Source organism: Equus asinus, chromosome 3 (assembly GCF_041296235.1).
Source record: "Equus asinus isolate D_3611 breed Donkey chromosome 3, EquAss-T2T_v2, whole genome shotgun sequence".
In the NCBI taxonomy this organism is placed as follows: Eukaryota; Metazoa; Chordata; class Mammalia; order Perissodactyla; family Equidae; genus Equus; species Equus asinus.
Window position 1 is genome coordinate 78,240,376 of NC_091792.1, and position 20,923 is coordinate 78,261,298.

The 20,923-nt window shown below is 35.1% G+C and overlaps 1 pseudogene; it reads left to right on the forward strand.

Annotated features, from left to right (window-relative positions):
* LOC139044926 (centromere-associated protein E-like) overlaps positions 1-20,923 on the forward strand; it is an 84,454-nt pseudogene that overhangs the window by 17,570 nt on the left and 45,961 nt on the right.

Here is a 20,923-nt window from a genome sequence, read left to right on the forward strand (position 1 = left end):
TCACGTGATGGGTGGGAGGAAGGGAAGGGCGCCTGTCAGCAGTGGGAGGAAAGGTGGGCGCAGATCTAATTTGAAGCACAGACTGTAGCATCTGACCCTGCAATTTCTAATTTCTCCCATAAATTACTGATAAATAAGTTCATCATCTAGTACAGGGGCCAATTTGTTTTCTTATTTATTTAATAAATGCAGGTGTGCGACTCAAGGAAGGCTGTAATATAAATCGTAGCTTATTTATTTTGGGACAAGTGATCAAGAAACTTAGTGATGGACAAGTTGGGTAAGTTTGTCCCATTGTACATTTACCTATTAATGCTTACGTTTTTCATTAGGTTGAAAATTATGATATTTCAGTGACACTCAAATAAATGTACTGATACCCCTGTATGTTCAAAAGCTTCTGTGATTCTATGAGCATGCGTTGCTTCTTATATGTATGACCGTGACCTACTAAATTTACTTTATATTTTAAATATTTTCTAGTTAGTAGTTTTGCTCTGCCTCAAGTAACCAGTAAAGAATGAATTTTTTAAACTGTAGCAAATTTAAGGTTCTGCGTTAAAAATAAACCACTTTTGTTATATAAAAAGTTTTACTCTTTTTCTCCCCAAACTCATCTCTCACTAAGTGGTTTCATAAATTATCGAGATAGCAAATTAACACGAATTCTCCAGAATTCCTTGGGAGGAAATGCAAAAACACGCATTATCTGCACAATTACTCCAGTGTCTTTGGATGAAACCCTGACTACTCTCCAGGTGAGTTTGATTTTTATCTCGAATCAATATGGGGGAAATCATCTTTCAGAAGGAAAAATTAGCTACTAAAATTAGGTGTAATTTTTTGTAATTGACATAACATACCTGTTAAAATAAAATTGGTGTGTCTACTAAATAGCATTCCTTAATCTTCCCAAACTTCAATCATTCATATCCTGCCTCCCCAATTTTTGCCACATCCAACAATATTTTATTGAAATTGACTTGATTTTTTCTTAAATAACTCACTTTTTAAATTTATCTTATTATAAAAGGAAACTTTCTATCAGTCCCATAAATGAAAAACTGGTTATCACTTGGAACAAACAGAAGGTGACCCAAAAAATGGGTGTGTGTGTTTATAACAAAATAATTCCTAAGTTCCTGCTAACAAATTGTTGCCTGCCTTTGCTCTGAGCCTAAGGCCTGTATTTTCTGTTTTCAAAAGAAAAGAAGAATGAGAACTGTCAGTAGAATAGCTGTCTCAATGAAGGGTTCAGTGTTATTTAATGGGCACCCTCACGTACCCAGTTAAAGTTACTTTTGACACTCATGCTCTAAGAAACATCACTTTAAGTAGCTATTGAGCGCTGGATCAAGGTTCTGTCAGAGAAACAAAGGTAGGAGATAGCGTTCCTGGCTTCACAGAATTTATAGTCTTATAGTGAAGATAAGACCTGTCTTCCAGCGTGATTTCCTTGGATTAAAAGTTAAGTGGCTAATAAGTAGGACAGAGTTCAAAGGAAGGAGAGGTGCTTTTGACTGGAAGTGAAGCTTCAGCGCAGAGGGAGCATTTGCCCTGGACTTTGAGGAGTAGATGGATTCCAGTGAGCCAGGGTGTGTAGGCTCTCTGTTGGCATCTGTCTTCAAGATATTTCTCTGACCCTCCTGAAGACTAGTGGCAAAGGTAAGTTATGGACATTGTTACAGGGACGTAGAATGCTGTGTGTTCAGAAGCTGTAAGCCACCTGGGAAGCTTTTACTGATGTTTCTTTACAAAAGAAAATTACAAGAAACCTAAATATTAATTAAACTAATCTTTTGGTGTCAACGTTTAACACTCTTGTATTTTTTCCCAGTTTGCCAGCACTGCTAAATATATGAAGAATACTCCTTATGTCAATGAGGTGTCTAGTGATGAAGCTCTCCTGAAAAGATATAGAAAAGAAATAATGGATCTTAAAAAACAATTAGAGGAGGTATGTATGAACTGTGTATTTCAGTAAAGAATAGAGATGGATTTAGAATTGAGATCTGCCTACATGCCCAGAGACTCTTAAATCCTCAATATCTGAGTTCTACAATCTAAATTTAAAACAAATAGTTTTTAACTAAGGAGAAATCAACCCGTAAAAACTTTACTATAAACTGCAAGATTTGGTTTCTTGAAATTATTTTAGATTTTGTTTTTCATTTCCAAAGGGCAAAATTTGAGATTTTCAAATGGGCCAAGTAGAGATACGTTTTTTTTTAGAGATAAAAACTGTCACAAATACAGAGAATTAGGTTAAAAAGAGAGACCATGAATAGTGTTTAAAACTACTTTGTTTCATTTTACATTATCTTGAATTCCTCTTCTAGCCCTAAGATAGCAATCTAATAAGATAGCATAATTGCTTGTCATTACCATTTGTTTGTTTAAACCATCATGGTCCCCAGTCTGTAAAAAACTTACATTTTACTGATCTTTTTAAAAATGACCTAAAATGTCAAATGGCGGTCTTAGAAGGATCTCTCTTCCTTTGCTATAGGTATTCAAGTCTCTGCTTTATGATTTCTCTGCCTATTTATATATTTTTAGTCAATTAATAGAATTGCTTTAACAGCATTGATATAATCTTATACATGGCATATAGAATAGTGACATGAGGAGAAATGTATATTTTACCCTATTATAAGTTTGAGAAATTATTGATTATGGTAACTGCATATTGGTGTTCTGCAGGTAGGGCATATTTTATTTCAATAAAATTCTCAGGCCAGCCCTGTGGCCTAGTGGTTAAGTTTGTTGCACTCCACTTTGGCAGCCCGGGTTCTGTTGCCGTCCGCAGACCTACACCACTTGGCAGCCATGCTGTCCTGTTGTCCCATGTACAAAATGGAGGAAGATAGGCACAGATGTTAGCTCAGGGCAAATCCCTTTCAAGCAGAAAGAGAAAGATAGGTACAGATGTTAGCTCAAGGTGAATCTTCCTCAGCAAAAAAAAAAGAAAAATTCTCAAAACTCACATACAAATTTATATTTTTTTAAACTATACTTTCAAGGTTTTAAAACCTACCTACATTTATTAACGTAACCCAATATTACATTCTTTAGGTTTCTTTAGAGACTCGGGCCCAGGCAATGGAAAAAGACCAATTGGCCCAACTTTTGGAAGAAAAAGATTTGCTTCAAAAAGTGCAGATTGAGAAAATTCAAAACTTAACACGAATGCTAGTGACCTCTTCTTCCCTCACATCACAACAGGAATTAAAGGTAAAATTTAAAAGACAACAGCTTCTTTTCTTCTTCTATTATTGTTTTTTTTAATTGCAGTAACTTTGGTTTATAACAGTATATAAATTTCAGGTGTATATCGTTATATTTCAATTCCTATGTAGATTATATCATGCTGACCACCAAAAGACTAATTACCATCCATCACCACACATGTGCCTAATCATGCCTTTCAACCTCTTCTCTCCCCCTTTCCCCTCTGGTAACCACCAATCCAATCTCTGTTGCTATGGGATTGTCTTTTGTTGTTTTTATCTTCTATTTGTGAGTGAGATCATACAATGTTTGACTTTCTCCCTCTGACTTTTTACTCTCAGCAGCAATACCCTCAAGGTCCATCCTTGTTGTCACAATTAGCCAGATTTCATCCTTTTTTATGGCTGAGTAGTATTCCCTTGTGTATATATACCACATCTTCTTCATCCATTCATCCCTTGACGGGCACCTAAGTTGCTTCCAAGTCTTGGCTATTGTGAATAAGCCTACAGTGAACATAGGAGTGCATGTATCTTTACGCATTCACGTTTTGACGTTCTTTGGATAAATACCCAAGAGTGGAATAGCTGGATCATATGGTAGGTCTAGTCTTAATTTTTTGAGCCATCTCCATACTGTTTTCCATAGTGACTGCACCAGTTTGCACTCCCACCAGCAGTGTATGAGGGTTCCCTTCTCTCTACATCCTCTCCAACACTTATTGTTTCCAGTCTTGTTAATTATAGCCATTCTGACAAGAGTGAGGTGATATCTCATTATAGCTTTGATTTGCATTTCTCTGATAGTGATGTTGAACATCTTTTCATGTGCCTGTTGGCCATCCGTATATCTTCTTTGGAGAAATCTCCATTCAGATCTTTTGCACATTTTTGAACTGGGTTTTTGGTTTTTTTGTTGTTGAGATGTATGAGTTCTGTGTATATTTTGGATATTCACCCCTTTTTTGATATATGGTTTACAAACATCTTCTCCCAATTGTTAGGCTGTCTTTTCCTTTTCTTGATGGCTTCCTTTGCTGTGCAGAAGCTTTTTAGTTTGATGTAGTCCCATTTGTTTATTTTTTATATTGTTTCTCTTGCCCAGTCAGGCATGGTATTTGAAAATATGCTGCTAAGACCAATGTCAAAGAGTGTACTGCCTATGTTTTCTACTAGAAGTTTCGTGGTTTCAGGTCTTACATTCAAGTCTTAAATCCATTTTGAGTTGATTTTTGTGCATGGTGTAAGGTAATGGTCTACTTTCATTCTTGGGCATGTGGCTGTCCAGGTTTCCCAACACCATTTATTGAAGAGACTCTACTTTCTCCATTGTATGCTCTTGGCTCCCCTGTCAAAAATTAGCTGTCCATAGATGTGTGGGTTGATTTCTGGACTCCTGATTCTGTTCCATTGATCTGTGTGTCTGTTTTTATGCCATACCATGCTGTTTTGGTTACTATAGCTTTGTAGTATATTTTGAAATCAGGGAGTGTGACGCCTCCAGCTTTGTTCTTTTTTCTCAGGGTTCCTTTGGCTATTCTGCGTCTTTTGTTCCATGTAAATTGTAGGATTCTTTGTTCTATTTCTGTGTAAAATGTTGTTGGAAATTTGATTGGGATTGCACTGAATCTGCTTTATTATGTTGAGGTACTTTCCTTCTATACCCAATTTATTTAGAGTTTTTATCATAAATGGATGCTATATCTTGTCAAACGCTGTCTCTGCATCTATTGAGATGATCATGGGATTTGTATTTTTCATTTTTGTTAATGTGGTGTATCACGTTAATAGATTTGCAGATGTTGAACCATCCCTGCATCCCTGGAATAAATCCCACTTGATCATGGTGTATGAAATTGTTAATGTATTGTTGTAGTTGATTTGCTAGTATTTTGTTGAGGATTTTTGCATCGATGTTCATCAGTGATATGAGCCTGTAATTTTCTTCTTTTGTGTTGTCCTTGTCTGCTTTTGGTATCAGGATGATGTTGACTTCGTAAAATGAATTTGGAAGCTTCCTCTCTTCTTCAATTTTTTGGAAGAGTTTGAGAAGGATAGGATTAAGTCTTTGAATGTTTGGTATAATTCACCAGGGAAGCCGTCTGGTCCTGGACTTTTATCTTTTGGGAGGTTTTTGATAACTGTTTCAATCTCCTTACTGGTGATCGGTCTATTCACATTCTCTACTTCTTCTTGATTCAGTTTTGGAAGGTTGTATTAGTCTAAGAATTTATCCATTTCTTCTAGATTATCCAGTTTGTTAGCGTATAGCTTTTCATAGTATTCTTTTATAATCTTTTGTATTTCTGAGGTATCTGTTGTAATTTCTCCTCTTTGATTTCTGATTTTATTTATCTGAGCCTTCTCTTTTTTTCTTGGTGAGTCTAGCTAAAGGTTCGTCGATGTTGTTTATCTTTTCAAAGAATCAGCGCTGAGTTTCATTGATTTTTTTTCCTGGTTTTTTTTAGTCTCTATTTCATTTATTTCTGCTCTGATTTTTATTACTTCCTTCCTTCTACTGATTTTGGGCTTTGTTCTTCTTTTTCCAGTTCCTTTAGGTGCACTGTTAGACTGTTTATTTGGGATTTTTCTTCTTTGTTGAGGTAGGCCTGTATTGATATAAACTTCCCTCTTAAAACCGCTTTTGCTGTATCACATAGACTTTGGCCTGTCGTAGTTTCATTTTCATTTGTCTCCAGATATTCTTGATTTCTCATTTGATTTCTTCTTTGACTCAATTGTTGTTCAATAGCATTTTGTTTAAGCTCCATCCATTTGTGGCTTTTCTGATTTTCTTCCTGTAGTTGATTTCTAGTTTCATACCACTGTGGTCAGAAAAGATGCTGGGTATTATTTCAGTCTTCTTAAATTTATTGAGACTTGTTTTGTGGTCTAATATGTGATCTGTCCTGGAGAATGTTCCATGTCCGTTTGAAAAGAATGTGTATTCTGCAGGTTTGGGATGGAATGTTCTATACATGTGTACTAAGTCCATCTGGTCTAATATGTCATTTAAGGCCATTTCCTTATTGATCTTTTGTTTTGATGATCTCTCCTTTGGTGTAAGTGGATTGTTAAAGTCCTCTACTATTATTGTGTTGCTATTTCTCCTTTTATGTCTGTTAATAATTGCTTTATATGTCGAGGTGCTGTTATGTTGGGTGCATAGATATTTGTAAATGTTAAATATTCTTGTTGGATCATTCCCTTTATCATTATGTAGTGCCCTTTGTCTGTTGTTACAGTTTTTATTTTAAAGTCTATGTTTTCTGATATGAATATTGCTACCTCAGCTTTCTTTTCATTGCCATTTTCATGGAGTATCTTTTTCCATTCCTTCTCTTTCAGTTTGTGAGTGTCTTGAAGTCTGAAATGCATCTCTTGTATGCAGCACATATATGGGTCTTATTTTTTTTATGAAAGATGACAGCTTAAACTTGATATATAGGGAATAGAATTGGTATTCTTATATGCTTATTATATAGCTATGTGTTTCTTATCCTTTGATACAGTATATTTTAGGAAAGAACCTTTTGTGTATTTGCCTATACCTCAACAACACCTAGAACGTTCATTAAAAATACTTAACCCTGATTCCCATATGAAGAGATCCTAATTCAGAAAGTCTGGGATGTAGTCAAGGAATCTATTTGCACTATACTTCTTATGAAATTCTAATGAAATTGATTAGGTGATTGGAAACCACAGGTGTCTAGAGTATGTGGTAATATTTTCTATTTAATGAAACAGAAATAGTAATCTCAGGAAAATTTATCTAGACTATAAATCAACATAGTAATCAAAATTCTGGCTTCCAGTCTGTGTGCTTTTGTTTTTACCAGAGTAGGGGTTTATTTATCCAGCAGATGTTTTGGGGAGTGATAGTGTCATGGTTAAGAGAATGGCCTCTGGAGCTGGACTTTCTGGATTTGAATCCCAGTTCTGTCAATTCCTAACTCTCGACCTTGGGCCCTTTCTTAAATACTTTTTGCTGCAGTTTCCTTATCTGTGAGAAAGCTTGATCCCCACCTCATAGGACTGATGTGACAATTAAGTGAAGTGATATATAGAATGTGCTTAACACTATACTCTCCATACAGCAAATCCTCAATAAGTGTATGCTGTTAAGATTATTATTAATAGACGCTACCTTTAAGTCCACCATACCAGGTAAATGGAAGGCATCAAAACCATCTGTTGGCTCAGCCATGAGTAGGAAACAGCCCAAGGAAAGGGGTAGGGAAAAGTATGCCGGTTAGACATCTACATGTACAAAAGCTTGGAGTCGTGAGAAAACATATTTCTTGGACTTAAAATATTCTGGTGGCAGGGGCATTTAAACCACATTGTAGGATTCGAACATTGCATTATGCTAAGGATATGGGAAAGCCTTGTAGGTAACATGATTGGAATTGCTGTTTAGAAAGATGTGGCTACTGTGTACCTACAATTGATTGGGCCTCCACAAGGCTTGTGGCTCTGGAGATGGAAAAAACATGGGTAAATTGGAGAGCTATTTGGGAGACAGACTCGACAGAACTTTGTGATTGTTTCAACATGGGGACATGGAAAGGGAGAAGGAAGCATCTAGAATGACATGCACACATTACTGGGCTTGCTGGATAGCTGGTAGCAGTATTTGTTGAGTTAAGGAACATTGAGTGAAGAGCAGTGGAGCTGTCCAGTGTTTTATTTGGGTCAGCTCTAGTTTAAGGTGTCAGGCAGTTGAAAATGCAAATATATGAAAATCAAGTGAAAGATCTGGGATGGAGATATCAATTTGGGCATTAACTACTGCAAATCCAAATTAAAGTCGTGAGAATGGATGAGCTTGCTCTGGGAGCATGTTGAGAATGAAAAGAACAGAGGGCCAAAGATAAGATCCTCCCAAACAACTTTTTAGGTAAAAGCAAAAAAGAGGAATGCCTAAAGGAGCCCAGGTTTAGCTCTAGAGTTAAGAAAGAAACCAGGTGAACGTGGTAAACTAAAAGAAGAGAATGTTGCATAGAGAGGTCACATTCTATGTCAGTGATGTCACGTTCTGCTGAGAAGTTAAATAAGACAAATATAGACTAAAACTTTTTGGATTTAGAAACAAGAAGCTCCTTCGCAAAAACAATTTGAGTTATGTATTGGGAATGAAAGCCACCTTGCAGTAGGCTGAGATGGCCAGTAGAAGGGTCTGGCCTTAGATAGAAGGAGAAACACTCCTTCATTATAACAAGGACAGAGGAAAAGGGTAGGAATCAATGCAAGTAATGCTTTTGTAAGTTTAGGCTTGTATTTTCTTTGTGAAATAGGAGGTTTAATTTTTCTTCTGTGGTGGCTGGAGATGGTAGAGACACAGTTTGTAGACCTGCTAAGGGTTTGAAATAGTCTCGCCTTTGTAGGGAATGGAAAAGAAAGCCAACGAGGGGGCAAGGAGTCTTGCCAGGCAGCCTTAAGGGCCCAGGTGATGTTGGTAGCCAGTCTTCTGGCTGTCCACACAGTGTTCAGGAGGCTAATAAAAGCTCAGATGGCAGTGTAATTCATCTGAGTGTACATTGTGATAGGATAAGTGTGGGGAACACAGAATGGGTCTAATAGTTTGAGACCATTGACCCAAAAATGTGATTGAACTGGTGATCTATAGAATCTAAGATGATGGGATGAGAGCCCAAAGGTAGCTGGCAGAAAGAAAACAGTGGATCAAGAGACTAGATGTCCCTCTTAAGCTAACTAGCTATAATGGGATTAACTGAATCACTGGGGTGGAAGGAGTTCTAGGTTTATGAGTTTCAGATGACAGGGTCCAGTGGCTTTGGGAGCGAATGGAGTTGAGCTGAAGGTCATGGGAATCAAGGATTTATATATGAATGTGCTTTTGCAGAGCAGGCTGTGGAAAGGGCTGGCCATTTCAAGCAGAAGCCATATATTCTGGGGACAACAGATAATCTTGACAGGCAACGCAGTGGAATGGGTGGTGGATAAGGTCTGAAGTTACAAGCATGGGCTCAGCCACCAATTGGCTGTATGACTGTACACAACTCATGCAAACTTTTTGGACACTCAGGCATCTATAAAGTGGATGTAGTAAGAGAGGATTGTTGAGAGGATCAAAAAAGATGAGATAATGCTTGTTCTAGTAAAGGGACAAGAGAGGAATATACCTGTAAAATATGGAAAAACACTTAGGCGGTGGTCAGAGAAAGAGAAAGCAGTAAAGCCAAGTGAGTGATGAGGACAGCTAGCTGGGTGGGACAAGAACCAGGAGACAGAGGTATCCCAGGAGGGATGAGGAAGAAGTAGAGAGACGAGGAAGAAGAGAACATAGAAACTAAAAGAAAATGTTGGCTAGAGAGAAGGAAGGAGTGAAGGGTTTGTTTTTGAAAAAATCAAAAGCAGAAAACAGAGGCTTGAGCATTCTTAAAGCCCAGTGGAAGAAGGTAGTGAAGACGACAGATAAACAGATACCTGAGGGAACAGAGTCCCAAGGGAGAACGGAAGGAACAAGATTAGGAGCGCTGGTTGGATCGTGAGCTTTATAAACTGGCAAAGAATTGGCATGGGAATGGCCCTGTGGAAGATTTACTTGCTGAGGGAAGTTCAAATGGGCTGCCTGTCTGTTCCTTCCCAGTTAAGGCTGGGTTCCCAGAAGTGCTTTTGGTCACTATGTTGGTGGCTGTGCTGTCTTCTGTAACACCAGATTACTTGAAGGATTGATACTTAACTAATTCCTTTCAGTAAATTTGCAGAAATTCTTGTAAGTAAGCCTTCAAATACAAAATGAAATTTAAATAATAGTTTCATCAAATTTATTATGAAGTTAACACTAATTTGAAAAGTTTGAATATGTTTTCTTATCTCAGGATGTCCTTAGACTGATAAGATATTAAACTAGGCTGAATAAGAATTCTACCAAGTCAATGGTTGTTAAAAATGGAAACTAGTTCCCTTGTTTTATGATGTTTGAGCCAGATCTGTGTGAGGTAATTTTGATTTCTTCTTCTTTAGGCTAAAGAAAAACGAAGAGTCACTTGGTGTGTTGGCAAAATTAACAAAATGAAGGATTCAAACTATGTAAATGAGTTTAATGTACCAGAGAATGTAACAACAAAGACACATAAGTCTGCTCTAACTTTAGGAGGAGAAATTGATGAATGTGAGTTCTTCTTCAACTACTTTTAATTATAAAAGTATCCCTATAAAGAGAGACTTTATTTATAACTCAGTTAATGTGATAAACACAGTTAAATAAAATGTATGTATTTTAGATGTGATTACGATGATAAAAATAAGTAATTTTAAGAAAGTGAACATTCATGAAGTTCTCTATTTTTTCCATATCTCTTAAGAATGATGTGCTGTAGTTGAAACATTTGAGACAGATATTTTTATTTTTTGTTTTTGTTTTAATCACTGCTCATTAAGTTAGTACCCATATAATGTCTGGCTTAAACTTTGCTAATCTTGAAAGGGTAGCATTTACACAGGAATCTGTTGCAAAGTTTGTCTCTAACATTATAAGTATTTTTTAGGGGCATTTAAAAATCTGCTTACAATGATTAAATCTCAAATTTAGAATTTGTCCTTTTAACCTATACAGTCGCACGTTGATTAATGATGGGACGTGTTCTGAGAAGTGCATCTTTAGGCAATTTTGTTGTGTGAACATCACAGAGTGCGCTTACACAAACCTAGGTGGTACACCCTGCTACACACCTGGGCTCTGTGGTACTAATCTTGTGGGACACCTGTTGTATATGCAGTCCGTCCTTGACTGAAACGTCCTTATGCCGTGCATGAATGTGTTGTACTAAGGATCCTACATTTTATCACTAATTCTAACCAGTGATCTTAATTCACACGAGAATATAAATGATCACATCTGTTTATATATTCTTGGCATTCATACTGTGAGCACATATTAACTAATTTGAGCTTATTACCTCAGATCAGAATTTTTTTAATCTTTAATTTGAGTTTTAGGAAACTTAATAACATGTTTATGGATAAATTTCTTTTCCCCCTAATTATAGCTCTCTATTCAGAGTCTGATATTTTCAGTAACACTCTTGATACATTAACTGAGACAGAGTGGAATCCAGCAACAAAACTACTAAGTCAGGTAACTTAAATGTATTTTACAGAACATTATCCTTTTACTCTTCTTTAAATTCATTTGTTATTGATGTTTGCTGTTGTGGCACATTTCTAGCTCTGACTGTTTCAGTAGTAGTTGAGGTTCTTATTAAGGCTTCCCCAACTTGTTACACTCCTCGTTGGTAACTGTGGCATACAGAGAGAGGCTAAATATTTCCTAAAGTATGGTAATAGGTAAACCTTTGCTTCTAGTTTTTACCAGCAGATCTTGGTATCTATGATTTTTTGGTAAGTTTCTGTTTTGCCTTGGGCCATCCCTTGAAGGTAAAAAGGGCTGATTTTAAAAGTATCAAAATTCTCAGGCATAAAGTAGAATGGTGTATCAGGGAAGGGTAATATTGCCAAATAATGCTGAAAAATGAAAGTAAATAAAATTATATAGTCTTATGAAAACTTTAAGAAATAAGGAATACTGTAGTGAATACTTTAGTAAGTTTAGATTCCATGTTTGCTTTCTAGGCTGCTAATATTCAAAGAAATATAACATAGTCATATAAATGTATTTGTTAAAGAAAATTTCATTTTAATTTTGAAATAAAATTGCAGTGATTCTTGGGAATTGTTATTATCATTAGCTAACCATTATAATTAGTTGTAATGGTTCTTATAATTAATTATTATGGGGAATTATATGCTTTTGTGTCCCTAAAACACTCTGGAAGGTTTGTTGTTTTTTTCAAATCCCTAGTGTTGGTTTAGTTTCTTTTAACTCATGGCTTACTCTTCCTCATGATGGAACAGAAAGCAGAAACAGGCCTCTGCTCAGCACGGTGAGGCCTGGCAGCCGTTGGAGTTTTAGAGGTCAATAAATAATGGCTCCGTGTCACTTCCTAAATTCAGAGCTGTCTGAGAAATTAAACAGGAGTCAAGCAGGTGGAGAATTACATTATTAGCTTTATTACCAAGGAGCTTAAGGATCTGTGGTCAGATGACTTCCCATTATGTGCCCTACTCCTACTCCCGACTGAATTTTAACAGTCAGGCACAGGCAGAGCATTTGTTTATATGATCTTTCTTTCTTTCTTTCTTTCTTTTTTAATTCTATCTCTTTGAAAATAGTCTTCCTCTATTCTATGTTAGCTAGTTTACCAAAAGGCAGACCTTCTGTTATGCTGTGGATCAAGCTAGACCATTGGGAAGATATTGGAGAATGGCCCAAACTACCAAATGATTCAAGGTTAAATGAATTATTTGACTAATCCAGATTTTAGTTAACAAAACAAAGAACTTGAATCCTCTCTGACTTGAAAATCTGGTTTTGTTTATAATAGGAAAACTTAGAAAGTGAGTTGAATTCACTTCGTGCTAACTATGATAGTCTGGTACTAGACTATGAACAACTAAGAAGAGAAAATGAAGAAATGGAATCGAAATTAAAAGAAAAGAATGGTTTGCATGAATTTGAGGCTCTAGAAAGAAAAGCGGAAAAAGATCAAGAGGTAAAAGATGAAAAGATGTGGAAACACAAAACTAAACTAAAACTACACTTTGTGTGTGTGTGAGGAAGATTGGCCCTGAGCTAACATCTGCTGCTAATCTTCCTCTTTTTTTTGCTTGAGGAAGATTGTCCCTGAGCTAACATCTGTGCTGGTCTCCCTCTATTTTGTATGTGGGACACCATCACAGCATGGCTTGACGAGTGCTATGTAGGTCTGCACCTGGCATCCAAACCCATGGAGTGCACAAACTTAACCACTACACCACCAGGCTGGACCCTAAAACCACACTTTTAAAAGTATCATTTTCTTAAAGATGTTTATTTCTAAGGTTGATATATTGAAAACCCAACCATTTTCCATTTGTACATACAATTTAGAGAATTTAAGAAATAATCAGTTCATTTATATTGCTTTAAAAATAGTTAAATCATAATTGTTTCACTTGTGCTTGTGTGCAAGAAGAGGAAGGAATCAAAAACATCTTTGAGCAGGTTTGGTGAATCTGCCTATTGATGAATTAATCTTGAAGAAATTATTTCCTGATAATTTGTATGTTATCAATAATTTATTGAGTATACCAGAATTGCTGCCTAGAGCATAGCTGTTTCCTTCTGAGACCAATATGAATTTTAATATCTAGTGAATGTTTTATGTATGGATACTACATATTAATGGACTTCATTTTCTTTAGAAAGTATGTACCTAAGTAGTTAGAACATTATTAGAATAGCTGGGAAAGCTGATTTTGCATGTTTCTTTTTCCATAAGAGAGTTATTGTAAAAATTAGTATAACTAATATCAAGTAGTTTTAATGGAATTTTTAGAAATGAAACAGATTAGTTAAATTTTCTCAGTGTATAATGTTAGGCTACATGTTAAGAGAACCTAATCCCCAAATCATCAGACTTTGGAGACAGAAATTGTCCAAAAGATTCAAGAGATTTCTTAGTGCAGAGAGTCATTTACTTAGAGTTTATAGACACGATGAAATTATTTTGCAGAAGTTTTGAACTCACTCATTTTTTGGGAACGAGAATCCATAGCTGTTATCATACTTGTGAAGTGATCTGTGATTCCCTCCAAAATTAAGAGCCAGTGTTTGGTGTGGTTAAAGTATGAGTTAATTTGCAGCTGCTTCTCAGATTTCTGTATGAATAGCCCAAAGGGACACAATCATTTTTCCTCTGTGTCATTGTTTAGTTTCTCACCCTCTTTTCCTTTTTAAAAGGAAAAAAGAATCCTGTGCCAAATATGTTATTTCCATTCTACCTACAAGTTAGTTAATCCTACATTTCATAGGTATTATATCCTAAGACGCAAAAGTTTGTAAGTTCTCCAGAGTTTCATTTACCTTTTTTAATATTCTCATATTGACAAAATGCAAAATGTCATGAAAAAAACAGTGGACTTCAGTCAGTAAAACTGGATTTTATTGAGAGGAGGTGGTCTGGCGTCGTGGTTAAGAACAGGTTCTCTGGGGCCAGACTCCATGGATTTAAGCCCCAGTTTTGCTGCTCCCGACCTCACTGCGGATTCAAGCCTGGCACGCATTATTGACAAGGCCTTGAGCAAGCACCGAATTTCATAGGGCTTCCTTCCTGCGCGTCTCCACCCCTGAGGTTAGATCAGGTGCTTGCCAAGGCCCCTTCGAACTCCAAAATTTCATCTAAGTTTTTGTGTATTTCTTATTATAAATAATATGATGTAAAATTAACTTCGGGCATAAGTGTAGCAGTAATTTCTCTAATTTTTTATTACGTCATTTATATGTTCAATTAGTAAAAACTGAAGCTCACTGAATTGTCACACTCAAAAAGATTACAAAATAACAGAATGTATGACTTGAATCTCACATCTGGATTTTTTTTTCTTTTTTAACCACAGTCAAAGGGGAAAATAATCCTATTCTCTTCAGTTTTTCTTGGACATAAATTGAAATTCTAGGTTCTGTAAGGTAACATAAAAGATCAAGTAATAAAAACTTATTCTTTTCAAAGACAGTTTTACAATATCCATTCCATTTTAAACTGAAAATATTGTAAGTTTATGTGTATGCAGTAAAATATGTTCCAAAACATATATTTTGGGGAAAAGTTTAACCAAAAAAGAGTAAAAGTCAAATTATGGCTTTAGGACCTATGTCATTGCTCTGGTTTGCCAAAGGGTTTCACCAAAAATCACCAAAGCTGTGGATAATTCTCAAGTGGGAATATCATAATATAGGATGTTTAAATAGTGATTTTAGAGGGAGAAATAAGGTCAGTATCATCAAGCTCAGGGAACAAGAGAAATTTCAGTCCTGCTGCTTAAGAAAACAATGCAGATTTCAGCTCTAAGTTTCAGCAGGTGAAATGAAATACTTAAGTTCTTAAGACAAAAACTTGATTTATTTAATTTTATAATTTTCACAACTTGGAGATTTTTGTCTTAAGAACTTAAGTATTTCATTTCACCTGCGGAAAATTACAGCTGAAATCTACATTGTTTTCTTAAGCAGCAACAGATTAACTTTTGATCGTATTGTACACTTTATGCTCAGCATCTTAAACAATATGTTATTGGAAGGTTACACTCAGATCTTTACAAAAGTTGCTTCATCTTTTTCTGTTTATGAGAACCAATACTTCAAATGAAGTGCTATTTCAAATGAGAAGTGGGAGAATTTTTCCTTCTAAATCTTTATTTTCTAAATATTTTCCAAAATTAAGAATGATCATTTAGTTCTTTCTTTTTGGTAAATGTGCTTTTCTTGCACAAAAATTAGAAATAGGCAGCTTTCTTGCACGAAAGTTAGAAACAGAGAAGAAGAGGTAAAAGATGAAGCCAGTTTAAATTACAACCTATACAAATGTCTAAAACTTTGCCAAACAATTGGGCAGCCACTCACCACATGTGGCAGCTGGGCACTTGAATTGGGGCCAGTCTGAATTGACTTCAGTATGAAAAAAGAATGTAAAATATTTCATTTTTTTTTATATTGATTACATAAAGAAATGACAATATTTTGGATATATTAGGTTAAATAAAATGTATTATTAAAATTAATTCTACCTGTTTTATTTTTTAATGTGGCTACTAGTAAATTTTAAATTACAAATTTGGCTCACATTATATTTCTGTTGGATGATACTGCCCTAAAATAAGAACGTCAACACTAGTCTGAAATCTGAAACTAGTTTAGGATGGAAACAGCCAGTCGCTTGCATTCTACTAGAATTTGCTTTTACTCTTTAAGGACTCATCTGATTATTAAGATTAAATAATTCTAAGGAAAAATATGTTTATCTTAGGAAATTGTAGTTTACTTGTTTTGAACACAAAAGTTTATGGTACTGAGATAGTTAATGCTATAGCTATTTTGATAGAAAGGAAACTTTAATAGAAATACTTATATCTTTAAGTATTCTTTATACTTTTAGACAGTTGGACAATGTAAAGCGATAACATCATCTTTCCAATATTCCCTGTGGAATAAACCAACAGGGTAGATAGTTGGTAATGCTGTGCATACCTCTGTAGCTTTGGTGAGCACCACATGGAACCAGCCTAATCCAAACCTGCATTCCAGATCACAACGCATTAACAAGCACGCCAGTGTAAAGCTAAATGGCTAATTCATGGGAAGAAAAAATCTTACGGGGTAAATACATTTATGCATTTAACTTACCCAAAACAAAAATCTATTCAGAGAATGTTTTTTAAAAGTTTGATTACAGTTCATCTCCTCCAAGTGATGCCTACTAATGTACTTTTGATGTTATTGTAACTTTATTAACAGATGATGTAACTGTTATTTGGGTTATGCTGAGGTTTTCTTCTTTGTTTTGTGGGGTTTTGGGATTTTTCGTTTGGTTAGTTGGGTTTGGTCTTTTGGGAGAGTTTTTGTATTTTTAAATAATGAGGTGCTCTGCTGCAGTAGCTTGAACAGTTATCTCTCAGCCCTTCTTACTGTGTTAGGTGATTCTGAAGCAGTGAATGAATGCTGTCTTTTTTTTTTTTTTGCTCTGTTTAACTATTGGTTTGCTCTGTTGCCTGTTCACATGCTCTTACAGATGCAACTAATTCATGAAATTTCCAACTTAAATAAAGAATTTAGTTAAGCATGCAGAAGTGTATAATCAAGATCTTGAGGTGAGCTTTTATGTTGATATTTCTGTTGATAAGGGACTAGAGCTATAAAATATACATCATATGTAATTGAACATGATTTCAGAAAAGAGAAGGAATTATATTTTTTAAGTATCAACTTTTAAATTTTACTGTCTAAACTATTAAATGTAAATTCTTTTTAATCCCTTAGAATTTAGATCCAATTAAATTGTGTTTCACTCTCCTTTGATTCTTTTAGAATGAACTAAGTTCAAAAGTAGAGCTGCTTAGAGAAAAGGAAGACCAGATTAAAAAGCTACAGAAATACATAGACACTCAAAAATCAGAAAATGTGAACATGGACTTGTCATACTCATCGGTAAAAATCAGGTTTATTTTGTTGTGTAATCATGTTGGCATTTATAGTGTACCATCACCATCATCATAGCAAATGCTTACGTTGAGCCTACTGTGTGCCGAGCGTTGTTGTAGTTGTTTTACATTTAGTATTTTATTTAATCCTATCACTAACACTATGGGAAAGGGACTGTTGGTATCATTGCCATTCTACAGATAAAGAATCGCTCAGAGAGTTGAGGACATCATTCTTTGAGTGCATGTAAGTAAGTTAGGAGTGAGCTTCCATTAAAAACCAGTAATTCAAAAAACATTTTAATTTTTTCAATTGTTTTATACAAATGCATGAAGAAGTATGTAGTTGATCTCAGCCAAGATATCAGATCTTGGCATTAAGTAACATTTGAATCTCATGGTGAAATTGTTAAATTTTTTTATTTGCTTTCAATCCACCTGATTACTTCAAGAAAGTATCTGTTTGATTCTAGTTTTTAACACCCTTTTTTAAAAGGCAACAGTTTCTAGCTAGAATTTTTTTCTTTTTTTAAAGATTGGCACTTGAGCTCACATCTGTTGCCACTCGTCGTCATCATTTTTTTTTTCTTCTTCTTCTCCCCAAAGCCCCCCAGTACATAGTTGTATGTTCTAGTTGTGGGTCCTTCTGTCTGTGGCATGTGTGATGCTGCCTCAGCATGGCCTGATGAGTGATGCCATGTCCGCACCCAGGGTCCGAACCAGCAAAACCCCGGGCCACTGAAGTGGAGCTCGTGAACTTAACCACTCGGCCACGGGGCTGTCCACTAGCTAGAATTTTTTTAATCTTAGTTTCTGTTGTTCTTTTGTTTTCATTTGAACTTGTCAGAGTACTTTTTGTTACCTTCTATTAATCACAAATGATTCTTTTTAAAAGTGTTGTTACTGTTTGGAGGCCCTGGGAAGAAAGGTACTTTCATATAATCTTCGAGTGTCTACTGACAGAGTGGCAAGCAGAATTGCCCACTTTTTAAAAGTTGTTCTTTATTTCTTTCTCTTTATTCATTCATTCATTCATTCATGCATTAATGTTTTCCCAAGGACATATGGTTGAATTCATGTCAGCTAAAGTCATGTTAAAATGCTGCTTCTCTTTAAAAATGACACAGTGGATCTTTTTATGTATTTATCAGTTATATTTTCTCTTCTGTGAGTTGCCTGTTCGTATCTTTTCTCTCTTTTGCTTTTGGATTGTTTGTCTTTTTTTTTTCAGTTTGTGATTTAATATTCTTAATTTTAACTATTAATTGCTCACCTGTCATGTTTTGGAGAGAATAATTTAAAAATACGTAGGAAACTTTAACAGGCTAGCTGAGCAACAATTGTGTTAATCTTTTTTAAACAATAACAGATTTCTTAAATTACAGTACTTCTATATATATAGTGCTTTTATAATTTGGAAAAAGATAACCAGAATTTTTAAAAATATTTTTATTTTCGAAAATGTCATTTCTTTTCATCTATCCTAAAAAAAATTTGGTGATTAACGTATTTTCACCATTTTTGATTTGTTAGGAATGACATCTGTGTGTGTGTTCTCTAAAGTCTTTTCCAACTCTAAGAAAGTTAGCTTTCAGGAAATCCTTTTTGTTGTGTGTATAGGAAAACATTCAAGACCTCAAACAGATGAAACAGACTCTGTTCGATGCTGAGGCTGTAGCCCTCGATGCCAAGAGAGAAGCAGCCTGTCTCAGGAGTGAAAATCTGGAGCTGAAAGAGAAAATGGTAAGTGATTTTTGTTATATTTATAATAAAGCAGTTGTAATGATCACTACATTTTTGTGAATTTGTATTGTTTCTCTCATAGAAAGAACTTGCAAGTGCATGCAAGCAAATGGAAAATGATATTCAGTTATATCAAAGGCAGTTGGAGGCAAAGAAGAAAATGCAAGTTGATCTGGAGAAAGAATTACAATCTTCTTTTAATGAAATAGCAAAACTCACCTGCCTTATAGATGGAAAAGTTCCAAAAGGTATTTTATAATTTCAGACTTACCTCTTTGCAAATCCAACTGCCTAAAGGATTTTGCACCTCCATTCCAATGATTAAAAGTCCATTGTTCTCTGATGTTTGTAAGTAGCCTAATATTAAATTTCAATATCATTTGGTGTCAGTATTTATAAGTGTTTCCATGGACTTCAAATTATAAAGGTTTAAGAATTATTTTTCAAATGAATTGGACCCGATCTTGAAAAAGGCGATTCAAGAACTTTTAACAATTGGATTACCTGTTGACCAACACTGGTTCTTTCTTTAATAAATTTTATATAATCTGATTAAGTAATCTAAGTTTGTATGTAATTTAAATTGTCCCAATAACTGCAAACTGTTTAATTTACCAAAAATATCCTAGATTTGCTCTGTAATTTGGAATCAGGAAGAAAGATTACTGATCTCCAGAAAGAACTGAATAAAGAAGTTGAAGAAAATGAAGCTTTGCATAAAGAAGTTAATTTGCTCTCAGAGTTGAAATCTTTACCCTCAGAAGTAGAAATGCTAAGGAAAGAGGTAAATATGTTTTTAAGCAAATAACTCTTACTTTGAAATAAAAACCCTTGCAATATTGCCTTAAATATTTTGCCATAGTTTGTTTTAAAGTAACAGTGAAGAGACTGTAAACATTTGACCCTGCTTGTTAGGAACATTTTCAAAGAATATGTAACAGTATACTTAGTAATGAGATCCATGTAGGGGCCATTTCTATAGTCCTCAGATGTAGTGCTTTTCAACAGAGATTGATGGCCCACCCTTAGTCTTTATCTTTTTTGGTGCTGTTGCTGTGGTCATATCACTATGTTGAATAAAGGAGAGTAAGGAGGTAAAGAGGGTGGCATTGATGAAGTTTTAGAGGTTGACGTAAATATTGCAGCCTAGTGAGCAATTCCAGAAACCTTCTGCCAGCCTTTCCTTTTTCTGCCTTTCTGAAAGAAATAAAAAGGACAAGAATTTGAGTACTTACTACATGGTGAGCATCATGCTAAACAACTTTAGCAACGTTATTTAGTCATCCTAAAAACTCTTTAAAGTACATGCTGTTTTTTAGCCCAACACATAGTTATGGATCTAAAAGCTGAGTTACACAGACCTGCCTCCTACCCTGAGCCTGTGGTTACAAGAGCTCTACTGTCTCGCTCCCTCTCCTTTGTCTCAACTTTGGCTCTCCTCTCTTTTTCCCACTTCCTTCTCCTTTATCTTTCACAATGATTAAACTATTTATAAGCTGGATATTGTTGGTTTAAATTAATTACTTAAATAATAGTTTAAATTTAAGTTATTTAAAATTTAAATTATTCATGGATTAAGTTTTTGGAAATCTGAGCTGCATTCAAAGCCTTTAGAAAGAAAATAATAAGTCAAATTCTAAGAAAAACCATAAGATGCCTGAAACACCATAAAGTTAGAAAACACTTTAGAATGATAGATAAGGAAATAAAGACATCCTAATTAAGTGTTTCTTCTCCACTCAATCCTTACTAGAACCCAAACAAAACTTTGATGGTAAAGTTAAGCAGGATAATATATTGTTATAAAGATGTGACAATAAAAATATTACCTTTCCTCAGTCAAATCTGTGCTTAATTTCAATGTCTTTTTTCTTTTTTGCAGATAAAGCTTTTCTTTTCCTGATAAC